The sequence below is a fragment of the Pongo abelii genome, chromosome 19, assembly GCF_028885655.2.
Source record: "Pongo abelii isolate AG06213 chromosome 19, NHGRI_mPonAbe1-v2.0_pri, whole genome shotgun sequence".
NCBI lineage: Eukaryota > Metazoa > Chordata > Mammalia > Primates > Hominidae > Pongo > Pongo abelii.
In genome coordinates this window covers 28,328,799-28,353,909 of record NC_072004.2, presented here as the reverse complement: position 1 = coordinate 28,353,909, position 25,111 = coordinate 28,328,799, and the positions used below count along the sequence as shown (strand labels likewise).

The 25,111-nt window shown below is 42.7% G+C and overlaps 2 long non-coding RNA genes across 4 annotated transcripts; one reads left to right on the top strand and one right to left on the bottom strand.

Moving 5' to 3' along the window:
• Nucleotides 1–2,202: 2,202 nt before the first annotated feature.
• Nucleotides 2,203–5,717, top strand: LOC129051313 (uncharacterized). Of its 3 annotated transcripts, none has more exons than XR_010138163.1 (3): nucleotides 2,203–2,662; nucleotides 3,027–3,313; nucleotides 5,111–5,717. It is a non-coding gene; the product is annotated as an uncharacterized LOC129051313 (long non-coding RNA). The 3 variants fall into 3 exon arrangements; XR_010138164.1 differs by having other exon boundaries at nucleotides 5,107–5,717; XR_010138162.1 differs by having other exon boundaries at nucleotides 3,027–3,329.
• A 1,131-nt stretch (nucleotides 5,718–6,848) lies between these two features.
• Nucleotides 6,849–22,045, bottom strand: LOC129051314 (uncharacterized). The gene is made up of 3 exons (XR_008515479.2): nucleotides 21,780–22,045; nucleotides 20,254–20,292; nucleotides 6,849–8,803 (listed from the first exon to the last, which is right to left on the bottom strand). It is a non-coding gene; the product is annotated as an uncharacterized LOC129051314 (long non-coding RNA).
• Between the last annotated feature and the right edge of the window lie 3,066 nt (nucleotides 22,046–25,111).

The following is a 25,111-nucleotide window of genomic DNA, read 5'->3' as shown; positions in this document are numbered from 1 at the left end:
CAAAGGTGAAATTTGGCTCTCCCTCTAGAACAACATTTTCATGTGATACTCAATAATGATGAAAAGTTTGTTTGCCTTTGAATAAGCTATAAGAAAAATAAGAAAAAGAAAGAGATTGTTTAGAAAGCTAAGTTTTCCCTCTATTAATGAGTACAGGTTTTATCCTTTAAAAAGTTTTGAGTTAACATTTTGACTAAATGGATAACTTATGGTAACCTAGAATTCTATTTTATAATATAAAATGATTTAAACCTTTGATATTTGACAAATGTTCCATAATCATATTATAAATTGTGTCTTTTTCTGACCTAATTGAACTTTTAGCTATTAGGTCTCCTAAAGTCCAAACATGACATATTTGATTTATATAATATAAAAATCATACAGGAAGCATGATCAAATATGAAATGGTGTTAGAATTTCTTTGTGCTATATTTGTAAAAATAGGTTATCATTATATATTCCAAAGTTATGGGAAACTCTTATAATTGTAATATTCCTTAGTGTACATTATAAATAATTATAACTGTTATGTAAAATTCTTGTATGGAACAGAAGTAACAAACTTTTCTATTTAATTTTGGCTTTAACAGTTGGTGTCCTAAAACTTTTTGCCATCCACAGACAATTGTTGGGACTTAATAATTATGCTTTTAGCTGACTCCTAACTCTTGCCATGAATCTTTTGGCTGCCACGGATTTCAGGGAACAAAAGAGACTGCGGGTAGGCTGGCTGCACTCCAGGTTGTGGGTAGTGGTCTAGTTGTGGGGGCTGGGGTTGTTTTCACTTTGCAGGGTGGTCTTCGGTCTTCTGGAAAAATCTTTGAACGTGGTTTGGCCTCCAGCCCAGCCCCTCTGGTTCTCTTCGGCCAGCGCTGATTTTTCTTAGCTACTATCAGAGTTCCACAGTGACCCTCACCAGCACTCCTGGACACCTTCTTCAGCCTTGCAATCACCCCAAGTGGACTCTGAGACACTCTCTCAACTTCACTTGCCCTTGTGGGTTGCCAGTTCCAGTTCCAAGATCGTGTACTAGATTGGACTTCTTTCTGTTGTGGTTCCTTCCAGTGCCAAACAGCTGTGCAGACAAGCAGGAGCGTCTGGGAGGCCCAGGATGAAGGGAGGAAGTGAGCTCAAAGGCCGGCCATCTTTCACTGACATCCGCCTCAGGGGTATCAGGAATGATTCCATTACCAACAGACCCCTCATCAACTCAACAGACTGTATTCCCATCGCCATGGGACCCAATTCCTGCACACAGCCTCTTTCGGAAATGGAATCAGAAGAGCAGTTTCCAGCGCCCACCGCACATGCTTGACACTCCTCGTCCTCCAGCGGGAAGCAACCAGGGAGACTGCCGAGGGCCCCGAAGTGGTTGGCGCAGGCAGCTTTTTCGCGAACCAGGCTGGCTCTGCCTGTCCCGTTTTCCTCTGCTTAGGCAGGCTGACAGCCCTGACAGTTCAGGGGCCGAGGTTGCCTCGCATATGCGCATGCGCCAGTCTCAGGCCTTGCATATGCACATGCGCCAGTCTCAGGGCACCATGTGCAACCGGTGAGCGAAGGCTTGCGTCACGGTGAATGCAACCGTTGCCTGCCGACAAATATCTGTGGCTTGGCGGAAAAGGAGACCGCTGTGGACCTGCGTCCGCATTAGACTCTAGCCTGTCTTCTTTGAAGGCTCCACGTGACATTCCCACAATCCTAAGAGATGGCAGTGGAGAGTTAGCCTGAAGAAATCTCAAGCGCAGCTTCAGAAATACAGCGCGATGTCCCTAAGAATCCAAAAGGGCCTGCAGGATGCGTCAGGCCTGCCTAGACGGTGTTGGTTTGAGTATCCTTGAAAGTTGCCCCCTGTGATTTCTAGGAACAGCCCGCCTGTGTTTCCTGGTGCTGCTCTCTCCCCAATGCGTCTTCGTGGTAGAGCAGTACCGCACAGTCTCAGAAGCTACCGGGCTGTATGTTGCTATGGGAGTGTTGCGAGTGATGTATGTTTCTGTGTGTGTGTGTGTGTAAGTGGTGTCCACTGAAAGCAGTGTGCCTCACACACTGCAGCGCTTTCGTTTTGGACTCGCCCCACCTTCTGGTGCGCGTGTCTGAGTGGTTCTGCTTGGACTGCCTCACTTCTTGTCCTTTGTTTTTCTGTTTCCTGAATGCGCAGTGAATTGGGGGGCTGGCCGGACACGCCTGGGTCCAAATCACATTCCCCTGCAAAGAAGCCACTTTTGCAGAAAGAAGAGGAGTACACCACACCTAAGGACAGACACCTCCCTAGACCAGGCTGGATCTGCCTGAACCATTTTCCTCTGCTTAGGCAGGCTGACAGCCCTGACAGTTCAGCTCCCGAGGCTGCCTCACGAATGCGCATGCGCCAGAATCTGAGCACCATGCGAAAGCAGTGAGGGAAGGCTCGCGTCACAGTGACTGCCACTGTTGCCTGGCGACAAGTATCTGTGGCTTGGCGGAGAAAGAGACCTCTGTGGGGTGCGTCCGCGTTGGACTCTCGCCTGTCTTCTTTGAAGGATCCACGTGATAGTCCCACATCCTAGGAGATGGCAGTGGCCAATCAGCCTGAAGAAATCTCAAGCGGAGCTTCAGAAATACAGCGCGAAATCCCTGAGGATCTACCCGCAGGATGCGTTAGGCCTGCCTAGATCTTGTGAGTGTGAGTCTCCTTGAAAGTTGCCCCCCTGTCATTTCTTGGTACAGCCCGCCTGTGTTTTCTGGGGCTGCTCTTCCCGGTAGGGTTTCGTGGCAGAGCAGTACCGCGCAGTCTCAGAAGCAGCTGGGCTGTGTGTTGCTATGGGAGTGTGGCGAGTGTTGTATGTCTCCATGTGTACGTGGCTGTGTGTGTGTGTCTGTGTGTGTCTAAGTGGTGTCTGCTGAAAGCAGTGTGGCTCACACACTGCAGCACTTTCGTTTTCATCTCGCCCCAGCTTCTGGTGCACCTGTCTGTGTGGCTCTGCTTGGGCTGCCTCGCTTCATGTCCTTTGTTTTTCTGTGTCTCCTGAATCCGCGGTGAATTGCAGGGCTGGCCGAGACACGCCAGGGTCTAAATCACATTCCCCTGCAAAAGAGCCACTCTTGAAGAAAGAAGAGGAGCACACCACATCCAAGGGTAGACACCTCCCATGACTTCTTTGTCCTGGGACCAACCGATCGTCGAAACCTCGCAACCAGAGCCTCGCAATCCTGTCTCAGGGCCGCTTGAATCCAACTCGAATTCGGTTTTGAGCCAAACAGGTGCTTCACGTCATGAGGTGGGCAATCCTCCATAGTCTTCGGATTTCATCCCGGGACAGAGGGGTGAGCAGCCGTAAGTTCAGATTGGAGTGAGTATATAATCTGGTGAAATGTGGGTGGGGTCCACACCTTTCCCTGCAAAAAGGTGCGGAGAGATGGCAGAAGGTGCTTCCAATTCCATCCTTGCTCTCTTCATTGCACAAGATGTTTACACCATGGCCCTGTGCCCAGGTGGGAGGACTCCAACATGAGGGGAACAGCTGGAGCACAAACTGGGGCCATTTGGGCCAGCTCCCAATTTTGGCTTTCCTTCACGCAGCCACATAGGAGTGGGATGGATTGATGCTGGGTGGGATGTGGCCTCCACCCTGGCCTCCTCTATTCCTCACTTCCATGTTCCTCATGGGTCTAGGGTTTGCTAGGTCTGCCTCAAAGTCTTCCACAGTAAAAGTTTCCCAGTCGCCAGAAAACGACACTCATGGAGATCCATTTCATGAGTGTTTCCTTCTAAACACTGTCACATTTTAATGACTGGGCAGCTGTGATATTTTTGTAATCGTAAATTCGTGTTATATCTACTATCCAGGAACTTATTTTTTCTCTCACTTCTTTTTTTTCTTTTTTTTGAGACGGAGTCTCGCTATCTTCCAGGCTGGAGTGCAGTGGCACGATCTCGCCTCACTGCAGGCTCCGCCCCCTGGGGTTCACGCCATTCTCCTGCCTCAGCCTCCCGAGTAGCTGGGATTATAGGCACCCGCCACCTCGCCAGGCTAATTTTTTGTATTTTTAGTAGAGACGGGGTTTCACCGTGTTAGCCAGGATGGTCTCGATCTCCTGACCTCATGATCCGCCCGCCTCGGCCTCCCAAAGTGCTGGAATTACAGGCCTGAGCCACCGCGCCCGGCCTTTTCTCTCACTTCTATCGGAAGGCGGCATGATTCCTATAGGATGAGAGCGTGCAGCCGTGTCTGGCTTTTGCCTGGTAATCTAGGCTGTGTTTAATTTCATCTACACATCCTTTCTCATTGTGGAGGCGGTTTATCATTGGGCTGTTGCTGGATGGACCTGACTCTTGCCACACATCTTTTGGCTGCCAGGGGTTTCAAGGAGAAAAAGGGACTTCGGGTAGGCTGGCTGCACTCCAGGTGGTGGATAGTGGTCTAGTTGTAGGGGCTAGGGTTGGTTTTACTTTGCAGGAGGCTCTTGGGTCTTCTAGCAGAAATCTTTCAACGTGGCTTGGACTTTACCGCAAGCCCTCTGGTTCTTTTAGGCGAGCACTGATTTTTCTTAGCTTCCCTGTGGTGTCAGCAATGACCCTCAGCAGCATTCCTGAACACCGTCTTCAGGACTGTTACCACCCCGGATGGCCTCTGAGACAATCTCTCAATTTCATTTGCTCTTGCGTGTTGCCAGTTCTACTTCAAAGACCTGGTACCACATTGGACTTCTTTTTGTCTTGGTTCTTTCCATTCCCAGACTGCTGTGCTGAGAAGCACGAGCATCTGTGAGGCCCAGAATGAAGTGTGGCAGTGAGCTCAAGGGCCAGGCCATCTTTCAGTGACAACCACCTCCGGTGTATAAGGGATGATTTCATCACCCGCAGACCCCTCATCTTACCAGATTGTATTCCCATCCCCATGGGACCCAATTCCGTCACACAGCCTCTTTCGGCAATGGAAACAGAAGAGCCGTTTCCAGTGCCCACCTTAAATTCTAGAAACTTTTCCTCCTCCACTGGTGCCTGACCACGGATATGGCCCCAGGAGGCGCTATGGTGGAGACTTACAGGGTCTCGCTGTGGTTGTCGCAGACAGCTTTATTCCCGAGAGCAGGCTGGCTCTGCCTATACTATTTTTCTCTGCCTAGGCAGGCTGACATCCCTGACAGTTCAGCTCCTGAGGCTGCCTCGCGAATGCGCACGCTACAGTCTCGGGGCACCATGCACAAGCCCTGAGCGAAGGCTCGCGTCAAGTGAATGTCACCGTTGCCTGGCTGCAGGTATCTGTGGCTTGGCGGAGAGGAAGACCTCTGTGGACGTGCGTCTGCGTTGGAGTCTCACCTGTTTTCCTTTAAAGATCCAAGTGATAGTCCTACAATCCCAGCAGATGGCAGTGGGGATTCAGCCTGAGGAAACCACAAGCGGAGCTTCAGAAATACACTGCGAAATCCCTAAGGTCCAAAAAGATCCGCAGGCTGCGTCAGGCCTGCCTACTCAGTGTGGGGGTGTCTCCTTGACAGTTCCCTCACTGATTTCTAGGTAAAGTCCGCCTGTGTTTTTCAGGACTGCGCTCTTGCCGGATGGACTTCCTGGCGAAGCAGAACCACACAGCCTCAGAAGCTGCCAAGCTGTGTGTTTCTGTATGAGTGCTCTGAGTTTTGGATGTCTGCGTGTGTGTGTGTGGCTGTATGTGTGTGTTTGTGGGTCTGTGTGTGTGTGTGTATAAGTGTCATCTGCTAAAAAATATTTGGCTCATGCACCGCTGCCCTTTCTTTTCGAGTCACTCCACCTTCTGGTGCATATTTGGCTCATGCACCACTGCCCTTTTTTTTCGAGTCACGCCACCTTCTGGTGCACCTGTCTGTGTGGCTCCGCTTGGGCTATGGGGCTGCGTGCTTTTTGTTTTCCCGTGGTTCCTGAATCTGCGGTGAATTGCGGTCTAAGACCAACAGGGATCCAAATCACCTTCCCATACAAAGCAGCCATTCTTCAATAAGGAATAGGAGCATATCACACCCAAGAGCAGACACCTCCCAGTACCTCATTGTCCTGCAGCCAACTCAGTGCCAGACCCTAGCAGTCCTGTCTGTAGGACTTCCTGAATCCACCTCAAATTCTGTTTTCAGCCAAGCAGGTGCTTCACTTCGTGAGGTAGGCACTCTTCCATCATCTTGTGATTTCATTCTGGTACAAAGAGAGTGAGCAGCTGTTAAGATAGATACAGGTGAGGGTACAATCTGTTGAGGTGTGGATAGGGTCCCACAATTTCAGCTGCAAAAAAGTTGCAGACAGATGACTCAGAAATTGCTACCAACTCCATCCCTGCATTCCCTTCATTGCACAAGCTCTCCACAACATGGCCCAGTGCCCAAGTTGAAGGACTCCAAATTGCGGGGGAGCAACAACAACAAAAAAGGTTTAACTTAATTTAAAAAAAGGTTTAACTCTGTGAGATGAATCCATACATCGCAAATTATTTTAACAGATAGATTGTTTCTACTTCTTATCCTGGGATATTAGGTTTTTCACTATAGTCCACAGTCGGCTCCAAAATGGCCCTTCATAGATCCTACAAAAGAGTGTTCCCAACCTGCTGAATCAAAACAACAGTTTAAGTCTGTGAGATGAATCCACACATCACAAACCATTTTTACAGATATATAGTTTTTAGTTGTTATCCCAAAGTGCTCAGTTTTTTACATTAGGTCTCACTGTTCACCAAAATGTCTTTTTTGTATATTCTACCAAAAGAGTGTTCCCAACCTACTGAATGAAAACAAAGGTTTAACTCTGTGAGATGAATCCACACATCACAACGCATTTTCACTAATAGATTATTGCTAGTTTGCATCGCGGGATATTCAGTTTTTCTTTTTTTTTTTTTAAATGGAGTCTTGCTCTGTCACCCAGGCTGGAGTGCAGTGGTGCCATCTCGGCTCACTGCAAGCTCTGCCTCCCAGGTTCACGCCTTTCTCCTGCCTCAGCCTCCTGAGTAGCTGGGACTATAGGCGCCCGCCACCACACCTGGCTAATTTTTTTTTTGTATTTTTAGTAGAAACGGGGTTTAACCATATTAGCCAGGATGGTCTCGATCTCCTGAACTCGTGATCCACTTGCCTCAGCCTCCCAAAGTGCTGGGATTACAGGGGTGAGCCACCACTCCTGGCCAGAATGCTTTCTTTTTGTTTTTTTGTTTTGTTTTGTTTGTTTTGTTTTGTTTTGTTTCTGAGATGGAGTCTCACTCTGTCACCCAGGCTGGAGTGCAGTGCTACAATCTCAGCTCACTGAAACCTTTGCCTCCTAGGTTCAAGCAATTCTCCTGCCCCAGCCTCCTGAGTAGCTAAGATTACAGGTGTGTGCCACCACACCTGGCCAATTTTTTTGTATTTTTAGTAGAGACGGGGTTTCACCATGTTGGCCAGGGTGGTCTCAAACTCCTGACCTCGTGATCTGCCCATCTTGGCCTCCCAAAGTTCTGGGATTACCCGTGTGAGCCCCCATGCCTGGCCAATCTTTTTCTTTTTTTAAATATATTTTATTGTGTATATTTAAGGTACACAATATGGTGTTATAGGATACATATACATAGTAAAAGGGCTACTATAGTGAAGCAAATTAACATATCTATAATCTCACAGATACCCACATTTTATTTAGTGTGGCAAGGGAAGGCAAAATCTACTCATTTACCATGAATCCCACACACAGTACAATTTTGTTACCTATAGTCCTCATGTTGTATATTAGATGTATAGGATTGTTCATCCTACATATCTGCTACTTTGTAGCTCTGACCCACATGTTCTTATTTCCTCCCTTCCTCTCTACCTGGTAACTGCTCTGTGTTTTTTTTTTTTTTTTTGAGGCAGAGTCTTGCTCTGTTGCCCAGGCTGGAGTGCAGTGGCATGATCTCTGCTCACTGCAACCTCTGCCTCGTTGGTTCAACAGATGCTCCTGCCTCAGCCTCCTGAGTAGCTGGAATTACAGGCACGTGCCATCACGCCTGGCTAATTTTTTGCATTTGTAGTAGAGTCAGAGTTTCACTGTGTTAGCCAGGCTGGACTTGAACTACTGACCTTGTGATCTTCCTGCCTTGGCCTCCCAAAGTGCTGAAATTACAGGTGTGAGCCACCGCTTCCAGCCTTCTATTCCTTTGTATGTGAAAATCGTTTTAACATTCCACATATAAGCAAGGTCATGCAATATTTTTCTTTCTGTGTTTGGCCAACTTCACTTGGTATAATGCCCTCCAGGTTCATCCATGTTGTGGCAAATGGAAAGATGTAGTTCTTTTTTAGGGCTGAACACAGAAGTTATTTTCATGTACAAAGTTGCAGTTGCCATACACACAAATATGTATGTATATGTCATACCCATATACAATTTTAAATACATATATGTGTTCTATGCATGTATAAGTATTTGTTTTCACAGAAATGTCACTCTAAATCAGTACCTAGGGAGGGTCATAGTTTCCTTAATCTACAAATCAATACACAGTATGAGTGGCTGCACCCTAGTTTAATAAGTCCTCTATTATTTAGGATGTTTTCCTGTTTCCCTTTGTCATTGTTGTTGTTGTTTTGTTTTGAGACAGAGTTTCACTCTTTTGTGTCAAGTGGCGTGATCTCAGCTCACTGTAGCCTCCCGAGTAGCTGGGATTATAGGTGCCTGCCACCACGCCCAGCTAATTTTTGTATTTTTAGTAGAGACAGGGTTTTACCATGTTGGCCAGGCTGGTCTCAACTCCTGACCTCAGGTGATTCATCCACCTCGGCCTCCCAAAATGCTGAGATTGCTGGCGTGAGCCACCGTGCTTGGCTGCTTTCACCATTTCAGACTGAGCTTGGAGAAGAACATGAAGAAAAACATGACTTTAAAATTTTGATGAATGGGGAAATCTCTTTCCATTCACCTTCCTTTCCTCTATTTCATTCTTATTTTAACATATACAAACAAAGATATGGATACATCAGTTATTAAAGAAACATCTATGTGATACCTATCCAGGTGAAGAAATAGAGCACTATCACCACCGAGAAGTCCTCTGTATGCCCCTAACTGATCCTAAAGTCTTCCTTCCCCTTATTAGTAACAGATACAACAGATATCCACCTGTGGATATCTGCCGTCCTCTCCTTGGTTCTCTTTATAATTTTATCATGTATTTTCTTTCTTTTTGGAGATGGGGCCTCACTCTGTCACCCAGGCTGGAGAGTATTGGCATGATCTTGACTCACTGCAACCTCCGCCTCCTGGATTCAAGTGATTCTCATGCCTCAACCTCCCAAGTAGCTGGGATTACAGGCACGGGCCATGTGCCACCATGCCTGGCTAATTTTTGTATTTCTAGTAGAGATGGAGTTTTGCATGTTGGTCAGGCTGGTTTCAAACTCCTGACCTAAATGCCGGGCCTTATTATGCATTTTTATATGCCTAAAGTAAAGTCTGATTTTGCCTGGTTTTTCTCTTACATAGTTGGAATAAAAGTCTGTATCCTGGTGCATCTGGCCCCTTTTACTCAATATTAAGTATTTAAGATTCACAGTTAGCATTGTTTCTGCATTCTATTAAAACAGTACACCAGCCAGGCATGATGGCCCATGCCTATAATCCCAGCACTTTGGGAGGCCGAGGCAGGCAGATCACTTGAGGTAAGGAGTTCCCGACCACCCTAGCCAACATGGTGAAACTCTGTCTCTACCAAAACTACAAAAATTAGGCCACATAGTGGCTAATGACTGTAATCTCAGCACTTTGGGAGGCCAAGGCAGGTGGATCACACGGTCAGAAGATGGAGACAATCCTGGTGAACATGGTGAAACCACATTTCTACTAAAAATACAAAAAATTAGCTGGGTGTGGTGGCACATGCCTATAGTCTCAGCTACTCGGGAGGCTGAGGCTGGAGAATCTTTTGAATCTGGGAGGCAGAGGTTGCAGTGAGCAGAGTTTGAGCCACTGCACTCCAGCCTGTGTGACAGAACTAGATTCCGTTAAAAAAAAAAAAAAAATTAGCCAGGTGTGGTGGTGTGCACCTGTAATCCCAATTATTTGAGAGCTGAGGCAGGAGAATCAGTTGAACCTGGGAGGTGGTGGAGGTTGCAGTGAGCCAAGATCGTGCCCTGTACTCCAACCTGGGCAATAAAGTCACAGTCTCAAAAAAAAAAAAAAAAAAGCCCAAGTGCAGTGGCTCCCACCTGTAATCCCAGCACTTTGAGAGTCCGAGACAGGTGGATCACCTCAGGACAGGAGTTTGAGACCAGCCTTACCAACAAGGTGAAACCCCATCTCTACTAGAAATACAAAAATTTACTGGGAGTGGTGGCACATGCCTGTAATCCCAGCTACTCGGGAGGCTGAGACAGAAGAATTGCTTGAACCCGGGAGGCGGAGGTTGCAGTGAGCCGAGATCGCACCACTGCACTCCAACCTGGGTGACTAAGCAAGATGCTGTCTCAAAAAAAATATGCATTTATATTTATATACATAAAATAAATATGAAAAAATAAAAATAAATGAAAATACAGTACACCAGTGTGTTTTCCTTCATTGTTGGTGGACATGTGGGTTGTGTTCATTTTTGTCAGTTACAAATGATGCTGTTGTGAACATGTTTGTATTTCTATTTGGTTACCATTAGTGTGTATTTATGTATAGTATAAAACAAGAGGTGAAACCATAGGTTACAGGATAAACATATCATCAGTTTTACTAGGTATTATTGGTTTCATCCCAATGTTAGCACACCAACTGACAGTCTTACAATGTCTGATAATTCCCAAATCTTCGCATTCTTCTTGACATTTAATTTTGTCAAAATTTTAATTTGAGTCTTTTGGTGGATATGTGGGATGACTGTGATATTAATTTACTGGGCCTTTTCTTCTCTGTAACAGGCCCTGTCAAGATATATGTGTGGTGTGACAGGGGTAGGAGCCCCTAGAGGTAGCGTGGGCTCTGGAATTCTTAATCATCCTATGTGAAAAAGTTGGTGGGGCTGTGATTTTTTTTTTTTTTTTGGAGACAGAGTTTTGCTCTTGTTGCCCAGGCTGGAGTGCAGTGGCGTGATCTCAGCTCACTGCAACCTCCGCCTCCCAAGTTCAAGTGATTCTCCTGCCTCAGCCTCCCAAGTAGCTGGGATTAGAGGCATGTGCCACCACACCCAGCTAATTTTTTGTATTTAGTAGAGATGTGGTTTCACCATGTTTGTCAGGCTGGTCTTGAACTCCTGACCTCAGGTGATCCACCTGCCTCAGCCTCCTAAAGTGCTGGGATTACAGGCATGCACCACTGCACCTGAATATTTCCTATGTGCAGTGTTGTAGCCAGGGTACAAAGCCACTTCTTAATGATTCTGTCATCCAAATATTATATCTTCTCGATTCCCCTTGAGATATGCTCATTCCTCCATACAATTAAGCAATCTCAATTACTCTTGAAGGAGCATAAAATCCTCCCTGTCTAATCATGGGTCTTTCCAAATTATTTGTTGGCTTGTGTTTAAAATACGAAAAAGAGAATGTAGATTTTGTTTTCTTCTTTCTGCTTAACCTGAACAAAATGTCATAGATACCTCCTAGCCTGTTGCTAAACCAAGGAGAGTCACTTGAATAATGAACAAGACTGGAGGGAAATCACATGGATAATTTATCATTACACTATCATCATATACATGGAACTCATCAATGAAGCTTATGAAAAAAATTGAGTCATTTGTGGAAAAGTGTAAAGAGAATATAGGAGATGTCTCAAGTGAAGAGAAAAAAGCTGCAGAAAATAATTACAAAAAAAGAGTGTTAAGATGTAAACACAAATTCAGAGATTCAGGAGCACAAAGGGCTAAGTTAAGGGAAAAAAGACTTATCAATATTTTCTTATTCATTATGGAGAGCAGGATGAATTCTTTAAAGGTCAAATAATTGTGAGTCTGATATATCTGATGATAATTTGTATTTCTAATGTTGCAAATGGTTGTGAACTCATAGTCATGATTCCTATTTCCTTTAGACTAGTGGCCATGAGTTTGACAAAAATCCATTGGGTTAGTATTGTTATCTATGTGTGTTCATCATGCTATGTGTTAAAATAAGTCCACCAATTTTTATCTTGTGTTTGTTTTCATTTCATTTTAGTTGAGGTTCTTTGGGACAGGGTCTCACTCTGTTGCCCAAGCTGGATGTGCAGTAGCAAAATCACAGCTCACTGCAGTCTCTACATCTCCAGGCTCAGGTGATCCTCCTACCTCAGCCTCCCAAGTTGCAGGGACTACAGGCATGAGTCACCACACCTGGCTAATTTTTGTATTTTTTGCAGAGATGGGGTTTTGATATGTTGCTCAGGCTGGTCTCAAACTCTTGGACTCAAGTGATCTGCCCACCTTGGCCTCCCAAAGTGCTGGGATGACTGGCATGTACCACTGTCCCCGGCCTGTTTTCATTTTATTAATTGGCTGATTCATTCAGACACATAATTATCAAGTCAATTCTCACTCTTTCCTTAGCACTTCCCTTCAGTTTAGCTTAGAAAATCTATTCCTATTTTAAAACATATATGATTATTTGAGTATGGTGGCACACATCTGTAATCCCAGCTACTCAGGCGGCTGAGGCAGGAGTATCACTTGAACCTGGGAGAGTGAGGTTGCAGTCAGTTGAGATCTCCCCACTACACTCCAGCCTGGATGACAGAGTGAGACTCCATCTCAAAAAAAGAAAAGAAAACAAAACAAAACAAAAGGTTTTCTCCAGATCATTTTTACATTTAATTATTCAGTCTGTTTTAACTATACCTTAATGTAAAGAATTCAGTAAATATAACTTAACACCTACACACTATTAGTTAATGTACCTAACACGGTTTATCGAATAAACCAGTCCATTCCCAACAGCATCAAAAGTAATTACATTTCCCAATGTAAATTAATACAGCCATTATGGAAAATAATATGGAGATTCATCAGAAACTAAAAATAGAATTACTGTATGTTCCAGCAATCCCTCCTGTGGGTGTATAGCTAAAGGAATTGAAATCAGCAAACTGAAGAGATAACTGCACTACCATATTCACTGCAGGATTATTCATAATAGCTAAGATATAGAAGCAACGTAGGAGGCCAGCATTGGATGAATGGATAAAGAAAATGTGATATATATATATATATATATATATATGTCTGTGTACATATACACACACACACAAAGGAATACTATTCACTCTTTATTTATTTATTTTTTATTTATTTTATTTCATTTTATTTTATTTTGGACGTAGTTTCACTCTTGTTGCCCAGGCTGGAGTGCAATGGCATGATCTTGGCTCACCACAACCTCCACCTCCCGGGTTCAAACAATTCTCCTACCTCATCCTCTCAGGTAGTTGGGATTACAGGCATGCACTATCAAGCGTGGCTAATTTTGTATTTTTAGTAGAGACAGGGTTCCTCCATGTAGGTCAGGCTGCCCTCGAACTCCCGACCTCAGGTGATCAGCCCACCTCAGCCTCCCAAAGTGCTAGGATTATAGGCATGAGCCACCATGCCCAATCTTACTATTTACTCTTTTTGTTTCCTTTGAAATGAAGTTTCCCTCTTGTTGCCTAGGCGGAAGTGCAATGGTGCGATCTCAGCTCACTCCAACCTCTGCCTCCCAGGTTCAAATGATTCTCCTGCCTCAGCCTCCCAAGTAGCTGGGATTACAGGCACCCACCACCACGCCAAGCTAATTTTTGTATTTTTAGTAAAGGGGGTTTCGCAGTGTTGCTCAGGCTTCTCTTGAACACCTGAGCTTGAGTGATCCACCGGTCTCAGCCTCTGAAACTGCTGGGATTACAGGCGTGAGCCACAGCACCCAGCCAAAACTACAGATTAGTGTATTAATAGTCTGAAGCACTGTAAAATATTGCTGAGAAAACAGATGACTAATATCATCATCATAGAGCACAAAATAAGTTCTGGTATTATTAGGAATGTCATAGCTCTGACTAACACATACTTGGAAAACTCATTCTATTAGAAATTAAATTATACTAATACTATTGACAATCACTTTTATAGTTATCATTGCAAACTCAAAGACAAGAAATAAATTCATCACCAGAAAACATAAAACAAGTACTTAGCCTTACTGCTGAGAAGCCTGTAGTTGCCTTTTACTGAACGGCACCTCAGTTCTTGGGATAAAATTTGAAATGGCAACTGGAAGGACAGCTTTAACTTTAAAATGGTTTTATTTTTAGGGTTGTCATGTTATAAAAGCTATTCTCACATAGCTAAGCTGTTGCAAAGAGACCAGGTTTTGTGAAAGTTTTTCATCAGATGTTTCATGTTGTCCTCACTGCAACCTCAAACAATGGCAAATGCTTTGTAAGCTGCTGAAATGCAAACTCAGCTGATAAATTAATAAAATTCTGTTTCTTTAGGCCAGTCACGGCAGCTCACACCTGTAATTCCAGCGCTTTGGGAGGCCGAGGCGGGCAGATCATGAGGTCAGGAGATTGAGACCATTGTGGCTAACATGGTGAAACCCCATCTCTACTGAAAATACAAAACATTAGCCGGACGTGGTGGCACGCGTCTGTAATCCCAGCTACTTGGGAGGCTGAGGCAGGAGAATCGCTTGAACCTGGGAGGCAGAGGTTACAGTGAGCCAAAATTCTGCAACTGCACTCCAGCCTGGGGGACAGAAGGAGACTCCGTCTCAATAAAATAATAATGAAAAAATGAATAAATAAAATTTTCCTTCTGTAATGTCCTAAGCCAGAAAATATTTGTTAACATTGTTAACAGGAATGAATGGACATGGATGGACCACCCAAAGATTCTCCTATTTCAGGGTCAACTTCAAAGAGAAAACATCAATTTCACTGTGTTTCTTGCTTACCCAGGTCAAGAGTTACCAATACCGAGACATCCAACTGCACAGAGATTGGACCTAGAGCAGCAGGAGGGCGTATATAAATCACAGATACTAGAGGGAATTGCGAGAGGGAGCAGAAAAATGATTCATCTTTATCAGGTGTGGTCTGCAACTTGTAGGATGTAGAATGTAGCTAGTGGATAGAGAAAGAGAATTATAAAAAAATTAATGCTCATTCAAGTTTATTTTATGAACTAGCCAAAAGTCGCACATGGATATTCACAGTAGGTAGAATGATCAGAGCAGAAGTAGCGCTTTTGGCACATAGTTATTGGGATTGAAGGGGAATTCATTTTAGCTTTAGTTTTAAAATAGATTTAATTACTTTTATTTTAATTAATTATTCTAAAGCTTTTAATTTAAAAAAGTTTGTAATTTTTATTTTGGCAAAATATACATAGCATAAAATTTGCCATTTTAACCATTTTTAAGTGCATAGTTCAGTGTCACTAAATACAGTCACCTGATTGTACAACTGTCACCACCATCCATCATCTCTAGAAATTTTTCTTTTTCAATTTCCCAAACTAAAACTCTGCATTCTTTAAACAATAGCCCTTCCTTAATCTCTTTTCCCATTAACTGGGAACCTTCATTCTACTTTTGGTTTCTGTGAATATTACATGCTACATACCTCACATAAGTGGAATCAGGCAGTATTAGTTTTTTGTATCCAGCTTCTTTCACTTGGCATTATGTCAAAGTCCATCCATGTTGTAGCATGCGTCAGAATGTCCCTTTTTAAGGCTAAGTAATATTCCACTGCATGTCTATACCACATTTTGTTTATCCATTCCTCTGTCAATGAATGCTTCCACCTTTTGGCTATCATGAATAATGTTACTATGCACATGAATTTGCAAATATCTGTTGAAGTCCTTGCTTTCAATTCTTATGGGTTTAACCCCAGAAGTGGACTTGCTGACTCATATGGTAATTCTATGTTTCATTTTTATTTATTGATTTATTTATTTGAGATGGAATCTAGCTCTGTCACCCAGGCTGGAGTGCAGTCATGTGATCTCTGCTCACTGTGACCCCCACCTCCCAGGTTCACTGCAACCCCCACCTCCCAGGTTCAAGGGATTCTCCTGCCTCAGCCTCCTGAGTAGCTGGGAGTACAGGCACGCAGCACCATGCCCAGCTAATTTTTGTATTTTTAGCTGAGATGGGGTGAAACCCCATGGTTTCACCATGTTGGTCAGGCTGGTCTTGAACTCCTGACCTCGTGATCTGGCCACCTTGGTGTCCTAAAGTGCTGGGATTACAGGCATGAGCCACTGAGCCCAGCCTATGTTCCATATTTTTTTAAATTTAGGAACCGCTGTACTCTTTTCCACCATGACTATACCGCTGTAGATTCCACCGGCAATGCACAAGAGTTTTGATTTGGCTACATCCTCACCAACACTTATTATTCCCTGGTTTTTTGATGATTGCCATCTTAATGGGTATGAAGTGGTATCTTATTATGGTTTTGATTTGCTTTTCCTTAGTAACCAGTGATGTTGAGCGTCTTTCATGGGCTTGATGGCCAGTTGTATATCTTTTTTGGGAAAATTTCTATGTAAGTCCTTTGCCTATTTTTTAATTGGGTTGTTTATTTATTGCTGAGTTGTAGGAGTTCTTTATATATTCTGGATATTGATCCCTTATCAAAGATATTATTTAAAATATTTTCTTCCATTCTGCCGGTTGTCCTCTGATTGCACAAAAGTTTTAAATTTTGATGAAGTCCACTTTACTTATTTTTTTGTGTTTTACTTATGCTTTTGGTGTCAGAAAGCTTTTAGTTTATAATTTTAAATATATCACATCTCCTGCCTCATAAGTACCACTGGGCAAGGTCCCTTTTATGTACTCAGCTTCTGTCAGAGGTAAATGTATTTTGAAGTGGAGAACAAAGATAATTGCAAAATTGGCATGGAGAACTAAGGTAATTATGAAAGTTCCAGATACAAAGAGAGAGGGCTCAATATGCCAGCAGTTCTCCACCAATCCATCCTAGAAGTCTTCTTTTAGGATTGCCTAAATAATGCAGGGGATGGGTGCAAAGTGTACAAGTGTTCCAGAAGCGTGTAAACAAGGTACAGAGAAAAGGATAAGATAAAATAAGATGATATAAAAATATTAGGAAAGCCTTGTTCAGAAGATTGCCTACAGAGGCAAAAGGGACAGTTTCATTTTGCTGAGGGAAACAGGGTGGTAAGAAGCCTCCTGGGGAAGACCCCCGCTTACTCTGATACAGAGAGAAGGTGTAAAATAACTTAATGGGAGAGCATCAGGCTGAGATAGCTCCCATGGCCTGGGTTCCTACATAGACAAAATGAAAAGCTTAGCCCATCAACAAGCGGCCCGCTGAGTATTAGCTGTGTAATGAGAGACCTACCACCAGGATAGTTCAAATAATGCAACTGCCCAAATTTTTGCCAATCAAACAATTTCTCTACTCTACTTCTATATTCACCCTATAAAAGCCTTCCCTACAAACACCTCTGGTAGATCCTCCAACCACTTTCAGTTTGGAGCTGCCTGATCCATGAATCTCTGTTTGCTCAAATAAACTCTTTAAAAATTTAATATGCTTAAGTTTATCTATTTTTTTTTCTCATTTTTAAAAATTGAAATGGGATCTTCCTATGTTGTCCAGCCTGGTCTTAAACTCCTGAACTCAAGGGATCCACCTGCCTCAGCCTCCTGAGTCGCTGGAATTATAGACGTGTGCCTCCACACCCAGCTTACATTTATGTGTAAACAAGGGTTTGACCCCTTTCTGAAATGTATTTGTGTGAAGACCTGTACCCACAGTGATATGGCAGGCTCATTTTAGACCATTGAGCACTTTTGTCTCTGGACACCATTTGCCCTTTGTTACCTGCTCTCCTAAAAAATTCAAGTGTAATTCAAGTTAGTTTACCCTCTGCTGATCAGGGGAGGTTGATCTTGGTACAAGTTCAAGACAGGCACTCACACCTTCATTCATACCCCAAATCTCAGCATCACACAATACACCCATGTAATAAACCTGTACAGATACCCTCCAGAATCTAAAATGAAAGTTGAAATTCATTAAAATTGTAAATTCATCTTATTAAAAAACAAAGATAAATATACTTCTTTCCAATTTTGATATATATTATACTGACATACACACTGTATTCTATGGTGAATTATATCGATTAAATTTCACATTTTAAACTAACACTGAGTTACTTTGAAAAACTCTGTTGGGTCATAATGTGTTATGTTTTTAGCATATTTTAATACAGTTTGCAAAAATCTGTTTTAAAATTACATCTATGTTCCATAAATAAATACATATGTAAAAAATAATAAATGTTTATATTATTCAAGTGACGATTATAGCGATCTTTTTGAATATCTACTTAACCTCAGCTAGCTTTAAATTCAGAAGTAGCAACTCCATAGAAATTCAACTTATTTCTACCTTATTACTCATACTTGTCTCCTTGAAGAAGCTTCATTGCTATCACCCAGTTTAGACTGGGATGTCATAAATCTCTAGACTGAGTAGTATAATATTCACTATTCAAATAAAATCAAATTATTATTATAATATTATGACACCTCCAAATACAAAAAGCAAGCCCATGGATGTTAGGTTAAGGTATAGAGACAGGTATTCCTACTTACTGTCTTTTAGGGCAGACATATCCCAGCCAAGCTGATTGCAAAATGAAATGGAAACCATATGGTGGAAGGGGACTTGGGACTCACACAGATTGGATTTTCATTCCAGCCCTCACATACACAAGCTGCGTGACTCTGGGTAGATTGCATATTCTCTTAGAGTTTCAATTTCTTCATCTGTACAATGGAGGTTAATGCCTATGGGCTATGGCTGATGTAGGGATAAAAGAACCAACATGGATGCATGGGCAGGGCCTGGTCCATAGAGCAGCTGGCACCAACAAATGGAAGCCCCTTCCCATCTTGTCTTTGCATGCACTACAAAATCCAGAATATGTGGGTATAAAAATTACTCTTATAAGAGACATAATTGGAAACTTTTGCAAAAAGAGTTTGGAAAGGTGTCACATCTTGTGGCATGAGGAGTTGTGGGCATACACTTGAACTTTGTGCTGTGAGATATCCACAGGACTTCATTCAGTAGTTTAAGAGAACAGTTTAGATGTCATCTTATTCATCTACCATAGAACTTCCTCTTATTTTCTGAGATTTCTAGACAATAACTTTTACAGCTCTAATAATGCAGTTCTCTCCCAGTTGTTTGGACTATTCTAATAGATACAAAGCAGTATTTCACCAGCAGATGCTACTGCAGTTTGTATGATGATTTCAAACTGAGAATCCATTTAAAGTTATGCAATACTTTTTTGGAAATAGGGTGAAAGTAGTTTAAGTTTAAAATCCTATAAAATAGGTTTACAGTAAATAATTATTTGTTGCAATGTATATCATACTACCTTATATTCACACATGTGTTTGTGTCCTAATACATATGTATGAGAGTGAAAGTTACCTGAGGTCAGAGACTGTGCCATATATTCCCTGCACCACTGTTGCCTGTCTCAGCACATGATATACAGTAGATGCTCAATAAATACTTTAACTTAAAAAATGCACTAAGAATAAATCTTATTAGACATCAAAATATGTACAAGTACAATCTAGGGACATGATCAGGAGCTCAAAGGTCAATCTTATTTATTTGTTTATTTGGAGACACAGTCTCACTCTGTCGCCCAGGCTGAAGTGCAGTGGCACGATCTTGGCTTACTGCAACCTTCGTCTCCCCGGTTCAAGCGATTCTCCTGCCTCACCCTCCAGAGTAGCTGGGATTACAGGTGCACACCAACATGCCCGGCTAATTTTTTTGTATTTTTAGGAGACACAGGGTTTCACCATGTTAGCCAGGCTGGTCTCAAACTCCTGAGCTCAGGCAGTCTGCCCACCTTGGTCTCCCAATATGCTGGGATTGCAGGTGTCAGCCACCACACACAGCCACAAAATGTTTTAAAGTAGCTTCAAAACCCCTCTGCAAATAGGTGTTTTCATAACAAGATGAAAACAAGAAAACATTGAGCTTCATATAATAGAAGGGTTCTGCCTGGATTTGCATGTGGCCCCATCATTTGTTTGCTGTTGGGCCATGGTCAGGTTACTTAGCTGCTCTCTGCCTCCACATAGGCTTTATGCCTGTGCATCCCTCATCTACAAAATGGGAATAATAAGAATATCTAACAATTAGAAGTGGAGAAAATATATGTAAAGTCCTTTGAAAAGAGCTTGTCAAAGCTCAATAATTGTCCTCAATAATTGCTCTCAAAAATTGTCAGCTATCATTCAACAATAATCATAATGATAAAAATGTATGACTCAAAGAAAGATTCCTACCTCATATCCAGCTTCCCAAAAGAATATCAGACGTTGGACCTGTGAAAGGAATGACATTGAGATGTATTTTCACAATGCTAAGTTGTTTTTTTCTCTTTGCCATTCAATTTCTGCAGTCCCCACTCTAAGCCCATGGTCCACCTTTTTATTTTTCCTCCTAAAATGTCTTCGCTTCTCATAAAATTTACTTTTCCTTAAAAAGGGCCCTTATCATCCACTCACTCTTTTGCCCTTCCCAGAAGTTGGCTAATGGGCACAAAAATACAGTTAGATGGAAGGAACAGAAGATTTTCTAGTGTTCAATAGCACAGTAGGGTGACGATCATTAACAATAACATATATTTCAAAATGACTGGAGGAAAGATGTGGAATGTTCTCAACACAAATAAATGATAAATGTTTGAGGTGATGGATATGCAAATTATACTGATTTGATCACTACACATTGTATGCATGTATCAAAATATCACATGTACCCTAGAAATATGTATAATTGTCATGTGTCAATAAAAACAAAAAGGCCTATTTCTCTTTCCTTACTCCCCACATTCCCTCCTGTCCAAGATATGTGTTGTTCCTGGTGCTCTCCTACCCCACGTTAGCGAGCACTCAGCCAGCAGGGAGGATCTCACAGGTCATATCCTGAGATCAACCCTCCACCCCTTCAGGTAATAATCCTCCTGCTTTTAGTCATTTATATCCTTTGGTTCATAGATATTTTGAGTCAAGTGCCTTCTAACTACTGACCTACATAATATCCCTTGGTTTTTAAAGATAATACAAAGTGGATTTTAGTAACTATCTTGAGGTGTCACAGAAGCTAATGAAGTTGGGGATTCCATGAAGCCACCCAAGCACTTAAAGCCCATCTCCTGGGTACCTTTTCCTTAGCTCAAGGCCACATAAAATCAGAACTTGAATTCCAGCCCACATTTGCATCATGTCTAAATAATTATGAGTTATAAATGATGTTAGCAAATAGTTAAATATGTTCTATTCTCCTACTTCAATAAATATACTGCCATAATAACCCACAAGGTCAAAGTCGAGTGTAGAATTCTCTGATTTCTTGGTGCTCTGCACGGGAATGTGGTAGTAAAGGGAGAGCCGATCCTCAGCCCCAAGCTAAACTTTTTTCTTTCATCATAGCTAGCCCTGTCCTCTCTTGAGAAGCCTTGCATACCCCTGTGTGGGGGACTCCCTAGGCCCCATGCAAGCTCCATTCACAATTTTCACCCCTTCAGACAGCAGAGCCTTGGGCACCATTTGGACAAGCACAGTTTGTGCTTTGAAATGGACCCAGGGAAGAGGCCATGCAGGCTCAGGCACATTTGGCCGGGGGCCTGAGTGCCCAGTGTGTGCCCTAGAAGACAGGGTGAGAGCTCTGAGTGGGCCGGAGTACAGTCATTGGAGGACCAGAGAGGCACCTTCTCAAGCGCAGGATTCAGGGCAGGGGTCTTCTTGCCCAGATCGAAGGCTATGATTGCTTAGTGCAATGGCGCCTGCATCATGTCTTCTCAGCTCACCTTTCATTCAGTCTCAGCCACCATGGGAAGTTCCATGGAAACGCAGGCTTCCCTTGTGCTGCCAGCAAACTCAAGCTACACTTTCTGCCCTAGGGCATCTCCATTATTGTAGGATTTTTCCTGAGCACAAATACAGCCCAGAAACACTTGCAGGTTAACAGCCTCAGGGGAAGACTTCAACCAGTGTGGGACAGATGGACGAATGCTCCAGGCTCATGTTTCAGGTGGACAGTTCTGGATAACTTTCCGGAGCCTCTAGGAAGGTCCTGCAGAAAAAATTGCATGGCAGGAGCCTCAATAGCATGCCATTATTTTGGGTTTTCTTTCTTGCCTGGCTCACTCTTCCCACTTCTGACTCCTGCTTCTTGGAATCACTTCCCAAATAAACCACCCACACCCAAGTCTTTACTCCAGCTCTGCTTTTAGGGATACAGACACACCTTGGAGATATTACACATTCTAGGTAACCAGAATAAGGTGAATGTCACAACAGTGCAGGTCACACGAAATTTTTTGCAATTCACACAAAATTCTTTGCTTTCTGGTGCATATAAAAGTTATGTTGCCAGGCATGGTGGCTCACGCCTGTAATTCCAGCACATTGGGAGGCCGAGGTAGGTGCATCACCTAAGGTCAGAAGTTCGAGACCAGCCTGGCCAACATGGTGAAACCCTGTGTCTACCAGAAATACAAAAATGGTGGTGAGTGCCTGTAGTCTCAGCTACTTAGGAGGCTGAGGCAGGAGAATTGTTTGAACCTGGGAGGCAGAGTTTGCAGTGAGGCAAGATCACACCACTGCACTCCAACCTGGGCAACAGAGCCAGATGCCATCTCAAAAAAAAGTTATGTTTAAACTACTGTAGTCAATTAAGTGTGCAATAGCATTATGTCTAAAATTTAATATATATACCTTACTTTGAAAATATGTGATTGCCAAAAAATGCTAACCATCATCCGGGCCTTCAGCAAGTCATCATCATTTTGCTGCTGGATGGTCTTGCCTCAACGTTGATAGCTACTGACTGATCAGGGTGGTGGTTGCTGAGGGCTGGAGAGGGAGTGGCAATTTCTTAAAATAAGATGACAATGAAGTTTGCTGCATTGACTGACTCTTCCTTTCACAAAAGATTTCACTGTAGCATGCTATGCAGTTTGGAACCATTTTACCCACAGTAGAATTTATATCAAAATTGGAACCAATCCTCTGAAACCCTGCCACTCCTCTATTAACTAAGTTTATGGAATATTCTAAGTCCTTTGTTGTTCTTTCCACAATGTTCACAGCATCTTCACCAGGAGTAGATTCCATCCTAAGAAACCACTTTCTTTGCTCACTCATAATAAGCAATAATAATACATTATTTTATACATATTATATATAATTATATAATATACATATTATATATTATATATTAATTATATTACATTATCTATTATAACATTATATATAATAATATATGATATGTGATATAATATAAGCAAAAATAATATCGCTTGGTTTTTAAAGATAATACAAAGTGGATTTTAGTAACAATCTTGAGTCGTCACAGAGGCTAAAGAAGTTGGGGATTCCATGAAGCCATCCAAGCATATAAAGCCCATTTCCCTGGTTCCCTCTTCCTTAGGTCAAGGCCACAAAAAATCAGAACATGAATTCCAGCCCACATTTGCATTATGTCTAAATAATTATGAGTTATAAATGAAGCTAACAAATAGTTAAATATGTTCTATTCTCCTACTTCAATAAATATACTGCCATAATAACCCACAAGGCCAAAGTCGTGTGTAGAAATCTCTGATTCCTTGGTGCTCTGCACAGGAATGTGGTAGTAAAGGGAGAGCCTATCCTGAGCCCCAGGCTAAACTTTTTTCCATCTAATTCCATTTATTTCCATTATGATTGCAGCAATTCGGCCAGGCGCGGTGGTTCATGCCTGTAATCCCAGGCTGAGGTGGATGGATCATCTGAGGTTGTGAGTTCGAGACCAGACTAACCAATATGGTGAAACACTATGTCTACTAAAAATACAAAATTAGCCAGATGTGGTGGCACATGCTTATAATGCCAGCTACTCAGGAGGGTGAGGCAGGAGAATCACTTGAAGCCAGGAGACGGAGGTTGTGGTGAGCCGAGATCATGCCATTGCACTCCAGCCTGGGCAACAAGAGCAAAACTCCATCTCAAAAAAAAAAAAAAAAAAAGATTGCAGCAATTCACTCACATCTTCAGGCTCCACTTGTAATTCTAGTTCTCTTGTTATCTTCACCACAACTGTGGTTACTTCCTCTGCTAAGGTCTTGAACCCCTCAAAGTCATTTATGAGGGTCAGAATCAACTTCTTCCAAACTCCTATTAATGCTGCTATTTTTACCTCCTCTGGTGAATCATGAATGTTCTTAGTGGCATCTATCATAGTGAATCCTTTCCAGAATGTTTCCAATTTACTTTGCCCAGATCCATCAAAGGAATCATGACCTATGGCAGTAACAGCCTTATAAAATATATTTCTCAAATAATAAGACTTGAAACTCAAAATGATGCCTCAATCCATGGACTACAGAATAGATGTTGTGTTGGCAGGCATGAAACCAGCATGCGTTTCCCTGTACATCTCCATTAGAGCTCTTTAGTCATCAGGTACATTGTCAAAAAGCTAAAGTATTTGAAATGTATCTTTTTTTCTGAGCTGTAGGTCTCAACAGTGGGATTAAAATACTCAGTAACCCATGTGGTAAACAGCTCTGATATCATCCAAGTGTTGTTGTTCCATTTATAGAGCACAGGTAGAGTAGATTTAGCATAATTCTTAAGAGGTGTCCTAGGATTTATGGAATGGCAAATGAGCATTGGCTTGTAACAAGAAAGTCAGCCTGTCTTTTAAATCTTTTTTTTTTTCCTGAGATAATGTCTCACTCCATTGCCCAGGCTGGATTGCAGTGGCATGATCTTGGCCCACCCCAGACTTGACCTCCTTGGCCCCACAATCCTCCCACCTCAGCCTCCTGAGTATCTGGGACTAGTAGCATGCACCACCATACATGGCTTATTTTTATTTATTTATTTTTTTTGTTAGAGACACGGTTCACCATGTTGCCCAGGCTGGTCTCAAACTCCTAAGCTCAAGCCATTCTCCCACTTCAGCCTCACAGAGTGCTGGGATTGCAGGCATGATCCACCCTGCCTGGCCTCTAAATTCATGTTATGGAGACTCATTTTCATAGTTAAAATGTCCTGAATTGACTGTGGCCTGTTGGGAGGCGGGATGGAGGAAGCTACTTATGGAAAATGAAAAAGGGAAGCCTACCAGAAGCAAGAAAGTGTCATCAATTTT